Here is a 13,280-nt window from a genome sequence, read left to right on the forward strand (position 1 = left end):
TTACAGTCTTGTAAGTGGTAAATAAGATTTTCTGTCTGTAAAGCTGGATGTAAACTGGGATTGGCATCACTGAAGCTGGCCAGAGTGTGCTTGAAGATGGTATTAGGTGTGTTAAACTCAAAGTTGTCAGGAGAAGACTGACAAAACCTTAATGCTTATCTGCTTTTTGTGTGAGTGAGCAGATGTCTTGAGCTGTGAAAACCAGGACTGGGATGTATTAGGAGTGCTACAGGCACAGAGTGAGAGACGGGTCTTTCTTTGAGAAGTTTTTTTTCCACTGGGAAATGGTATCAGGAATCAGTGGTAGGCAAGATCGTGCAACACCTTTTTTAGCAGAGTTTACTTTTCTTCTCCTGAAAAGAAAAAAATCTATGTGAGTTTATAAATCAGATTTGAACAATTATGAAGGGTGTATGATCACAAATAAATGTGGGGGCTGATTCTTGCTGCCATGAAAGACTCCTGATATAAAATTGCCCTTTGCCAGTGATAAGTGATCAGAGAAACTCTTTCATGACATAAGCTGTTGCTGCTCTACCTTTAGGGTTGCTTCTAAAGGAGGGTTCCTTTGCCTTGAGTCTTCATATGATGGAAAGAGGCCTATAACAGCTTAGTTGCTCAGGCTCACCCCAACTACAAAGAGACTTCCAGGGAAAGGGATTTCCTGGGATGTCCCTTGTAAAACCTGGCTCCCAACACTGTCCTCAGGAGCAAAGCATCTGCCTTGGGAGCCCAAGCCACTGTCGTTGTCCTAGTCACAGGGTTTTTTTTGAACCCACAAATCTGACTCATGGAAAGACTAAAAGTACTGCTCCTGGGGCCAGATTATCAGGCTGTATCTGTGTAAAACAGATTTCAGCAGGTTTGTATGCAGGAGCAAAACCATTGTGTCTCTGGTGATTAGCCTTAGAAAGGCACATGGTGTAATTCTCCTCTCAGCTATCATGTCCCCCTTTAATTGCTGCGTTCATCAGCTGTGGGTGTCAGTAGGTCTCAGCCCATGATCCCCACTCATTTTCTGGCCAGAAAGCAGGACACTGAGGCTTGTGTTCATCGCTGACCTTTTGCAGTGCCACAGCAGCATTAGCTGCTTCTATCTCCAGGAATGGCAGGGACCAAAGGTATCTCTGCCCTTCACGGGGGCTGCCCAAGTGAAAAGAGCCCCAGGAGGAATAAAAAGCAACCTTCTTCTGTACCAGCTAATGCTTCTGTAATTAAAAAAGCAGGTGCTCGGTGGCCATTCAGTTTGCCTGCCTGCAAACTTGCAACACAGCCAGAGATGCCTGAGGTGCCGCTGTTTGGAAAAGCAACAGAAGGACTCAGCATTCCTAATGACAGAGATATGTTTTCAAAAATACATTTCTTAGCATGACAGGATAAGATGAAAGGGACCTGAGGTGAAGCTTTGCGCGGCTCCATTTCAAAAACAGCAGCTGCCAGTGGTATGTTATTGGACTCATCCTCCAGTACAATACTGCAGAAAAATAATGGGAATATCTTTATTTGAAGAGAAGCACCAACAGACCAGGACCCATCATAAGCAGGCTTGTGAGAGCTCAGTGTGGTTTTCAGAGGAGGTGATTATGCATGGCTGCCGATGTTCAGGAGCAGTGGCTGTTCAGCACTCCTGAAAAGAAGGGCAGATTGATCCTGAGGGAAGATAGATAAATTGAGGCAAAACACATGGCAGAATCTAATTTCCAAGGGATTATTATAATCATTAATTACTCTTTGCATTTGTGCATGTGTGTCCATGATACACCTAACAGCAGTATTCATATAGGAATGTATAAAAACAATATCTACATACCCATCTGTATGTACAAATGCATGCTCACATTGCTTTTACAGCTATAGTAGGGATCCTGTCAACACTAGCCATCAATATTTAAAGCCTTTTTATGTTTATCTTGATGCTTGAGGATCTAAAAGTCAAAGTTCACAAGGAGTTGAAATATTGTTCCCGTATAACTTTAAAAATATAATCGCAGCAGAGCACAGCATTATGTTCAAGCTGAAGTCAAGCTGACAGTTTTAGTACAGAGCTGGACACCCCATTGTAGCTCAGGCCATCTGCATGCACACTACACTTAAAATGGAAAAAGGCCTCTGGGGAAAATGGACCAAATTCACTGTGTGTACAAGCAGGCATGATCTTTTGAGGTCTGTGGAATGCATTTGTTTACACCAGTAATGGATTTAATCCAGAGACTGTTGTTCCTTATGAGACCTCACTTTTCTTTGTTTTTATGCCAGTATAATTCCACTTTGGTAGGAATAATACTAATTTATATACATGGTGAAAATTTTTATTTTTGCTTTTCAGCACAGATGGTGGATGACAACTTTCACAGCCTGTTTCCTTTCCTAGCCTACTGTAATTTTTCTGCAGGTGCTGTTCCTCTGATTTTTTACATGTGCTTCAGATTTGCATAGTCTCAAACAGAAGGCAACCAGGTGTTCAGTGCCCACATCCAGTACCTGCTGCTTAGAGTGATTGGTTTTCCCCAGTGCTTATCCTATTCCTGATGCTAATAATTGCCGTGTTGCCTTCACCAGCATTTCCCTCCTGCCTCTGTCACAACCACCACCATTCCAGACAGGAAGGGCTGCCTCCCCCAGAAGTTTATTAATGCTGCTTGTTAATTGCCTGAAGACTGGAGACAGAGGGGTTTCACATGCATGAGGCATCTCTTCCTTGTGTGTTGGCTGGATAACCTGATTTTCCCTGGAGAAACAGCTTGCAGTTAATAACGTGGGCCGTGTCAATAAAACTAGGCACAAAACAAAAGAATGCAGGGAGCAGACAGCATTGTAGAGCATCAGAGCCAAAGTAAAGGGTTTGATGTTTAGCAGCCAGGAGTGTAGACCAGAATGAAAATAATCTGGACTCTCCCTATGATGCAGTTAGCAAAAGTACTCATCTCTCCCTGCCTCTTTTACTGTCAGACTTTGTGTCTCTGGACTTAACTTTGCACCAAGTGCCACCAAAAGCAATTTCCTCTTCTAAAGTTTTTTAGCTTTTGCATTCCTGAGGATCAGTGGCAGAATAGGTGAACAGATCTGCACTGTTGACTTTATACAGGCTACTTTAAAGAGACCAGGGCAGAAAAGGCTACCTAAGCATCACACCGAGGGTGTGGTAGGAGAGGTTAAAGTACAAGCTGCCTTTCCTAAAAGCCTGTCCTGTCACCGACTGATGTAATTTCCCCTGATAGCTCGAGCATTAGCCCTCTCCTCGGTTTAAAAACGAGTCCCTGAGGAGCCTAAATGAAAGATGCCGGTACAAAAGTGCAGGGCCTGACCTCTCGCAGCTGCACCGGGGCTAATACTGATTCATTGTGCTGCTCCGTGCTACAGTCCAAGGGCAGAACAAGGGCCAGGGGAGGGCTACGGAGGCATTTCAGGCTCCTGCTTAGCTCATTCATAGACACCTGGTGTCCCGCCTCCTCGTCACGCTTCGCTGCATCCCACCCCTATTGTGTAGAAAATCCACTCCTTTAGAGATCTGAGCTGCTTGGGCTGGACAAAGACCAAAATTAAATCCACAGCTGCCCAGGAAGAGGCTTTCTCTGTCAGGGGTTATTATCGAGGATATGTGATGAGAGAGCAGAGCGGGGAACTCCCTTCGCCTCTGTCAGTTCCAGTTACAGGTTTGGATGGGTGCGTTTGCACATGTTTTTCTTGCTTCTCGTAAACGACACAGGCCCCTCTGTAGCTGGTGTGGCCTGTCGTGCCTCCACTGACCCAGTTTAGCTCCCGAGCTTTAGAAGAGGTATGTGACCTGCTGCACTCACCACGTCTGGCTGGACAGCACTCCGTTTGCTGCCTGCAGGAAACAGTGTCATGGAGCAGTGAGGCCAAAATACCCTCATGGCAGCTCCTTCACCCTCAATGAAGTTGCATCAAGGGTAAATTTGAATTGACAAAAGCCAGCTCCTATTCTCACTTACCCTAGACAGAACCTGGAATGGCACCATTAGTGCCCAGGGAGTTATTTTGAATCTACGAGGGCACAAGCATGAGCGGAATCTGGCACCGAGTTTAAAGGAGCAAAACAAAGAGGTTTATGTCAAACAGGAACGGCAGCAGGTGGTACATGTAGGCTATACAGTCCCAAGTTCTAGAATTAAAAGAAATATAATAAAAAACCTTTGTGGTTACTAAATATGTTTTATTCTTGAATCCCCTGTAGAACTGATCTGTCCCACAGCTTATAAAAATAGATGCAACAGGTGTTAGTTTGAAGACTTCTGTGCTTCATATTAAGGGCACTCATGAAAAGTTTATGTTCAGTGAAACTTGGAGGAGAATTACTGTGGAGGAGAATTACTGTGGAGGGGGATTACTGTGGAAAAAATTCTGCCCTGCTACACTGAGAACATCTGGAGCCATTGACCAGGGGAATTTAAATCTGCATCTCAAAAGCTTTGCATATCTGATCACCATTCCTGCTATCTCTGTCTAAATAGCCTCATGCTGGCAACCTGACCTATTTAGTTAGTGGCTGCTCCTTCTGTTTTCTCCATCTCATTTCCTTCTGGTCTCTATGTCTCATTTCTTTCAGGGTAATGAGGATGAGTGTTGTTATCTGATTTTTCTCTCGATTTTCCTCTTTAATCTGATGTGTTTCCTGTGTTTTCTTTGGGCACACCAACCTACATTGCAGACCTGTAAGACAACCAATGATAAGGTGCTGCCTTGGGACTGATTAGCTAGGCTGCAGCATGGGGCTGTGAACATTATGCAAAGAACAAGGTATGGAGCTGAGAGTGGGATTTAACAGCTGCTGTGAGGAATTGGGTGACTGAATCCCATTAAGGTTGCAGTGAGGTTTGGCAACCTTGCTCTTCCTGGCCACCTTTGAAGAAGGCTCAGCAGAAAGCTGAAGCCTAAATCTTGCATGAAGCAAGAGACAAGGTTACTCCCACAGGAGTTGAGTAGTGTTCATTGCTACTGCAGAAGCTGAGCTGCATGCTGTGGAAGGATCCCCTGGCACAACTCTTGTTATCCTATATAAGGATATAAGGGAATGTAAGGAAAAATGAGAGCATTTTAGGCATTGTCAGAAGATATTTTCAAAATGTTAAAGATCTGTCCAAATCTGTATAGGCAAATAGCTAGAAAGGTAACTGGACTTGGGAAGGCTAGTATCAATACTAGACTTTGTACTGACATTTATACAGAAAGTTTGGTAGACAGAAGCTAGCTTCCCTATGTATTGCTAAGGCAGCAAACAGGAAATTCTGCCCCACTTTGAGAACACTATGGCATTTGGGAAGCAAGAGGGAGTTAATCAGCATGTCCAGCTCAGACAGGCACTGCCACACCTGTTCTACTCAACATCTTCAGCAATAGTTCTTGACTTATTATGGAATTGTTTTACCTTAAAGTCCATTTACATGTCAGAGTGATGAGAGAGGGCTCTGATCTCAACAAAACAAGCTGCAGAATTAGGGGCTTCAGCGATACACATTGTCCTAAGGGTGCCAGAGTTTTCCTTTGCCGTCTGCTGCAAAGGCAGTGCAGGAGGGTGAGCAGGCACTGATGAAGCTCTGCGCTCTGCTGTAACCAAGGGCCCTGGGAAGGTGTCCCACACAGCTTTTTACTCACAGGCATTTAACATCCTGACACAATAACAGCATCGTAACAATGTGCTGCTTTCTTCTTGTTTGTAAGTATGCAAGAGTTGCTTTGGTTAGTAAAAACCCTACTTTAAAATGGTTTCATTTTGACTTTGAAAAGAGTAAGTGGAGTTGAACTGCCTTGAAATACAGCATTTGTTTTTGTCAAATGCTCCTATTGAAAGGAGCAGGAGAAGGCTGGGAAAGAACAAACAGACCCCACAGATCCCTACCAAGAGTTATTATAAGGCAGAGCAGTATTAAGATTCCCCACAAGCCCAGGACTCATATTAAAGAAAAAGTTTTAAATAAACTTACTGATAGAACCTACATTAGATGCCAAAACACCCAACCTTTTCCTTGATAACTGCACAGGAGACACAAAAATACAGCCAGACAGAGGTTTCATTGTCAGAAATGTGCAAATAAGATCAAAATGTACAGGAAGAATTTCAGCTACACCTAAAATGTTGCTGTTATTTTTGAAAGCAGGTTAATTGGTGGTCTTGAGCCTTTCACTGCACTTTGGATCTTTCCCCGGAGGGAATTTTCTTTAACTGCAAGGATTCTCTCTACCACATATACTGGAAACAATGTGAGAAAAGGATTTCTTCCAGCAGTAAAAACATTTCAGCAAGCACACTGATGAGGAATGTCTGGGATTCAAATACAGGGAAACCCATAGCTGATAGCCTGGAACTGAGGGAGATGTAACAAGGCAACTTAAAAAAAAAAAAAAAAGAAAAAAAAAAAAGTTAATTACAAACATGTGTAAAGCATAAGGCAAGAAAAAGAAAACAGAGAAAGAATGGCAAGGATCCCATGGCAAAGTGACCGGTGGTGAGCTGTCATGCCCAAAGCCACAGGATGAGGCCCACAGCATTTATTGCTCACTGGAAGTAATTTTTCAAGTCAAGGAGCAATACTTCTCCAACATAAATGAAAAATTCCAGTCAGCAGAGGGTAACTGAAGCCCTCTTAAAACAAAAGTATCATTGAAGAGAGACTAATAAATCACCCAGTGACTAGATTTTTTTCATTTGTACTGAAGACCTCCACTTTCAAATCTGGTCCCTGTGTCAAGCCCTTCCCTGTGATATTAACAAAGCACTTCAGGATGTGTTTATCTTTACTCAGTACAAACTTCAGAGGGACCTAAGCACTTTGAATTGGGAGTCAGCACTTTGGCTAGGAGTTTTGACTTGCTGCTGGGAGACTTAGCTGCTAGCCTGAGCCCTCAAGCCTCTCTTTGCCTGTATGAACCCATAGTAATTCCTGCTTCTGCTTTCTGAAATGCAGACTGGGAGAGAGGGAAAGAAAGAAAGAAGCTCCTCTGGGTTTGTCTGCACAAATGTGTAATTAACCTCACTCCTAAAGCACAGGCCTTTGCCCAAATGCTTTAGAGATAAAGGAAGTTTGGGCTCACACTCAAGGTACAGTGTAGCTGCAACCTCCAAAACTCTCTTCCCCTTTGCAGGCAGCAGTACTGAGGTGAGCAGGATTCACCTGGTGATGGACATTTCCATGTTGTGCTCTTGATTCCTTTTTACAGGAATCAAGTGCTGATCTCTAGATTCAGCCATCATCCCAATACAAGTTTATCTCCAGATTTTGTCCAGAAAATGTTGAAATCAGTGCCGCCTCTAAATAGTTCAGGCAAAAATACAAACACTGAACTTCACTCACTACACTGCATCTTTTCTCAATTCTCTTTTGCCAGTGCAAGAAAGCACACTTAGTCCTGAATGTGGATTGTGCTGTGAAGTCTGTAAGAACTTAGACTTAGTTCACTGCTCTTCAGGAGGAGGAGACCTTTTTGTTAAGGTGGCATGAAAAAAAATTTGAAAGGAAAAATAAACAGCACTCCAAAACCTCTTTTTAATAGATGTGCTTCTTTTTATAGTTCAAATACTTTCACAAACAGGGATTTTGCTCTGTGCAACCATTTGAAACAGAAGCTCTGTTACTGAATTAATTTTATAAGTAAAGTAGTAAATTATACCAGTTCTAATGAATGTGAAACATTAAACCTAAGGAAACTGAAGAGCTTTGTGAAGGCAAGTGAAAGCAAATCAGGATCTGAACAAAGGACAAAGTGGTAGGGCTCTTGGATAGATTCAGCCTTTACTCCATCCATTTGAGGTTTGGGGCAGACCTGGCTCATAAGCAAGAGAATCAGTACATGTGCTGCAAGGGGCAGGTCCCAAAGATGTCATATGAGACCCATAATTCTCTGCTAAAAGTACTTGCAGATCATCCACAACAACAGCAAAATTACATGTCAGTAGTAATTGCCCAAACCAGAAGAGAATGCAGCTCCTCACCCTACCCTTGGTTGTTCCTGTGGACTTTGGGGAAAATACATTAATTCTAGGCAGTTCTAACATGGGATTCCTGTTTTGGATTTATGGAGCTACCAGCACTTCTGGAGCACTTAGTTGCAAAGCTTAAAGTCCTTGATCTTACTCCTTGACCTGAATCAAAAACTATTTTTGAGGGTTATATTTAACAAATAACACCACTATCTATTGCCAACTTCATTATAAGTATTCCTTACATACTAAAAGAATGCTGAGGAGAAAGAGAAGATTCTTTGCCTTGGGAAGATTTATAAACTAATAAAGCTCCACAAACACTGGAAAATACATAATGGGAGGCTGGAAAGCAGCAGGCATCTATTCTGTTTGGTACTTCTTCACCTTCCCCTCTCCCTGTGCCACACACACACTACTCCAATGACCACAGAAGTCAACAGAGAAGGATCTATCTATGTCCATAGGCCTTGAATCGTGTCCCAGGAAAAATTCTACAAGAGACAGGAGAGGATGCAGAAACACCTGAAAGTTATAAAAATGTCACAGGTGCCATGGTTGCCACCAGCCATGTGGACTGGTGTCTGTCTGTGCTGTGTGCCTCACTGCTTTAGCACACCTCCTCTGTCTCTCTCTGTTCTTTGGTTGCTCAGCTCCTTTGGTCAGACCTTTGGTCTGCTGTCTGACTGCACAGTGGATGGAAGGAGCAGTGACACAAAGGACAACTGGAGCCTGCGCCCTCACTTCCTACAGCACCACAGCTTTTTACCCCATGTTGTTACCAGCTAACCCAAATGTCCTTGTGTGATAATACACTCTGAAAGGTCTACAATGTCTCTCAGCCTGACTTAATCAAAGGAGGTTCTTCTGAATGCAAAGGAGGCCAGGAGGAGTCACCCTGCTATCTCTACGGCTGCTGTGGCTTTAAAACTACAGTGACTTAGGGGGTATGGGGCTTTCTCCAGCAGGGTCCCCAAACTGCAGTCACTGAGAGGCTGCGACATTCTTTTGGGATACTGTAATGCAGTTTGATCACTGAATGCATTCAGCTACAGAGGTATTTTGCATGGCTCTAAGAGGTTATTATCACCTCAGTTAATTATACATAAGGATTCAGACTCTGGCAAACCTTAATTATCCTTCCATCAATCTCAAGGTCACAAAACCTTAGTAGGGCTATTATTAGCAATACAAATATCTCCTTTCTGAATGGAAAAGCTGCTCCTTTTCATGCATATCTTATTTTAAAATGCTAAACACATTAAATAGAACCAAGAAACCACCTTGAGAATGTGCAATCCTCAATGGATGTGCTAAGACCAATACCATCTTTAGACGTGAATGTACAATATTAAAGATCTGGTATAGGGATGAGGCAAAAATTATCAGAATGGGGTGCTTGAAACCCACATTTAATCCTAAAAAATATGCCCTTGGGAGAGTGGTTTGGTGCCTGGAGCATTCCAGTGGACAGGTGCCTAAATAAATCTTCTCATCCAGCACCTGTTTGAACCTCTGGACCCTGGTGTTATATGCATGATGTAGAAATAACAACAGTTGCATTCACTCAGGGCACACATTCAGATCAATCAATGTCCCTTTTGTTTCTATCTGTGAGGGCTGTGATGGCATCTCTGAAGGCATCAGCTGAACATGTACCAGGTAGCTGCTCTGCCTGAAACTCCAGGCAGCTGGAAACAACAGCATGGGGAAGGCTGTCCCTCAGTGAAGAGCCTACTGGTGAGCATTGGGCTATCTACATTGTTAAACTTTTTGAACAGAAATAGTTAATAAACATGCCCTGAGGCCCAGCCTGCTTGCCCAGCACCACAAACCATATTTCTTTAATCCATATACCACATAAGCCAGTACTAGCTCCTCTGATAATGTTCTTACAGTGCTTTGTCTAGACTCTGAGAAGGGATCTTGAAAAAGGAGAGCCTCACTTCAGGATGGGAAGATTTGTTAGCTATTAGGTATTCTGGTAAGTAACTCTAATGCACTCATAGGAAAGAATTTTTTTAACTTGAGGTGTTGGAAATTATTGTTGGGTATATTACACATTTACAATGTGGCTTTGGGTGAAGTGTTTTGGCCTAAATCTTGTACCAGGAAAGAAAAGGGAAATGTAGCTACCAACTTGAGTGGGATCTGGATCAGGACCCTTGTCACTCTGTATAAGTTTTCCAGCGGGGTGGAAATTTTCTTTTGACCATACTGTTTCAATTTACAGACTTTGCACACTGGCTGGACAGACTAGAGGTAGTCTGCTGCCCTTCCCAGGTCTCTGGCTCACAGGCACACCACCTTGCAGGTTGGATCTCTCTCCCTTGCAAAAGCATTTTGAGTTTCCAGGGCAGGGGACTATTTGGTTCAGTAAGGTTTTTTTGGCCTGAGTGACACCAAAGCGTGAACTATTCAAACACACTCTGGCAACTGCAAAGTTTTTGTTTTACCTACAAGGATATGGATTCCTGTGTTTAGATCACATCTCTTGCAGTGCTCTCTCTAAACAAGTAGCTCTTCAGTGGCTCTCATCTTAAGGCATGGTTTCGCTTGTGACTTCAGATTTTATTTTTACTGTAAATCAATTAAAATCTAAGCATAATAGTCTGTATCCTCCTACTATGTATATACAGTTGAGAAGTTTGGTGAAAAGAAAGAAATGAGGGCAAAAGAAAAAATTGTCAGAACTTCAGAAGTCAGAGCAATAAAAAAATTCAGAAGTTTCAAGGTAACCCTGATTATTTCTCCACTTGTTATGTTTTCCATCCTTACTCATAACTCTAGGATTCTATCCCAACCCCAACCTAAGCAGTATTGACAGGAAAGGATTATGCACTGGAATTTGACATATTTACATCTAGAGAGTGCCAAAGCAAAATCTTTCTGAGTGGAACAAAGCCGCCCTTATTTGAACTAGCTTCTTCCTCTAGAATTGCAGATGAACACCAGGGTGAAGCACAGGAGGATTTAATTGTGTAATAAGTGTTTCCTCAAAACTATATATATTTCTTTTTTCAAAGCAGGATACACAGTAAAATGAGAAATTGTTTCTTTGGCTTTTATTTCTCTCACAGTGAAACAGGAATCACTTGAGAAGAGCTTTGTCCCCTTGATGCTAAGCAGAGCATCTAGTAGCATCATCTTGGAAAAGATTTTGAGATGAACTATTTGCAAATCTGTGGCAACCAAGGGAACACCTGCTCCATAAGCAAAAAAAATCAGAGTTCAGGGATGTCTTTGTCTGAGGTCTAGCAGGCTACAACTGTGATGCTGTCTTAACTCTGAATAGCTCTGGGGTTTAGTATTTGCATTATAAATGCAGGAATTATCGAGCTCTGCTCACATAAAAAGATTTCCAAGTTCTTTCACTTTCCAAGTGCATGAGCAAGCACTGACTCTGGAGAAATTACATTATATTGGGAGCTTGCAATGGATTGTACACTAGAGACTCTGGAGACGTTTTCTTGTGTGAGCAAGGACAAAATACACTTTTTGTTTGGATGTCCAAGGCAGAATTCCCCTTTGAGCATCCTTGGTCAGCGTTAGACTAAATGGGTTCTTGGCAAGGAAATCACTTTTTATTGCTGTTTGACCTCATGCCAAGATTTACAAATAGCTGTTCAAAAAGTCCTGAATGTAAATATTCTGAACAAGCATGTCTGACATTGGTGAGTATCTGCACTTGGCTAGTGGAGGATGACAATGACCAAAATGCATGCAGGAAGGCCAGGGTACCAGTAATGTATGAGTACTCAGAGAAGCAACAGGAATTAGCATCTCACAGTGCTAAGTATCACATAGCGCTGATATTAAACCCAACAGAGCTACAGCTTCCCCCTCCCTAAACAGGTATAAACCAAGCAAGTGATGACACGACAAATGGGCCAGGGACCAGTTAGTAGCAAAATGGCAAAACTGGGCAGAATAAGCGTCAGTTGCTTCTCGAATGAGCTCCGCAGTGGATGCAGGATTTTTCGGGGCGATGGAGAGCATTAAACAGGGCACACGGCCTGGTGCCGCGGCGGGACCCGGGGAGGGGAAGCGGGGGGGAACCTGGCGCCTGTCCTTTGCCAGCTGGATGTGGCAGGCAGGACATGTTCCCGGCCCCTGTCCCCGGAGGGAATTCCTGCGGCCCGGGCAGACGGACGGACGGACGGACGGACAGACGGACGGGCTGGCACAGAGCCCGTGCCGCTGCCGCGCCGCCGCCACCGGGGGGCGCCCGGCGCCGCCGCCGCCCCGCTCCGCGCCCTCAGCCCCGGGCAGCGGGGAGCGGGGAGCGGGGAGCGGCCGTCCTTGCCTGCGCTCCTCCTCCCCTGCCAGCCGGCCTGGCCCTCCGCCTGCCCGCGTCTCAGCAGCCCCGTTCGCTCCGTCTCTCCTCCTGCAACATCTCGCCTCCGATCGTCGCCGCCGTTCTCCTGGGGAGTCGCTCCAGCCCAGCCGCTCCTTTCCTGCAGGGCTCCAAACTGCACAGAGAGCACCCTTGGCAAGCGGAAGGGCCTCGCTGGATGTTTTCTGGCTGCTGGGGTGTTTGTACATCTCAGACAGGCTTTTTTTCCCGCAGTCATTTCATCTCTCTGCAGCTTTGTTTAAGGTACCAGCTGAGCTATGTCAAAAAAAGGTAGTAAAAACACTAAATCACTAATCCATGCTTTAATGAAACTTCCAACGCACACATTTAGACCACCAGATGCCCTTCTCAGTAATTTAGCTGAAGGCAGTGGTCGAATTCCCGCTGGGAGAAGTTCCTGCAGCAGCCCAAGATTTATCTCCATCACATTTGCCAGCGTAGCCCTTTCAAGAGTGATCAAGTCCACAGTGCCTCAGTGAAATGGTTTCTCCATTTATGAGAGCCGAAAATGAAAGCAAGAGTTAATGAACAGGCCCGATCGATACCCCATCAATCAGGTAAGACAATTTATGTTGAAATTTGTTACTTTAACGGCATGTTACTGGTGAACTCCCAGTAGTATAAAGGAACACTGGCAACACACTCTGTCTTGCTAAAGACCTTCTCCACTGCTTCATTACAAAGTTGAAGAATGACAGTAAAGAGCAGCATTAGGTCTGTGAGCATTTATGAGGAAATTAGGAAATGTTTTTATTGGATGAAAATGTCAAACAAGACATAAAAGCTGAGCCACCAGCCTGCCAAGGGATCCTTGTCTCTGTGCCTGCCTCCAGACATGTTATTATTTACAGAGAATTATTATTCTCATTTAGTGAAATAAATAATTTTAATAGCTTGCCATAAAAATTCAGTTACTGGAAGTGTAATTAGTAATTCTTTGTTTAATTTTTGATATCAAATACAGCCCAGCTGCACTGCTGGCTTTAA

Source organism: Cyanistes caeruleus, chromosome 4 (genome assembly GCF_971803275.1).
Source record: "Cyanistes caeruleus chromosome 4, bCyaCae1.hap1.1, whole genome shotgun sequence".
In the NCBI taxonomy this organism is placed as follows: Eukaryota; Metazoa; Chordata; class Aves; order Passeriformes; family Paridae; genus Cyanistes; species Cyanistes caeruleus.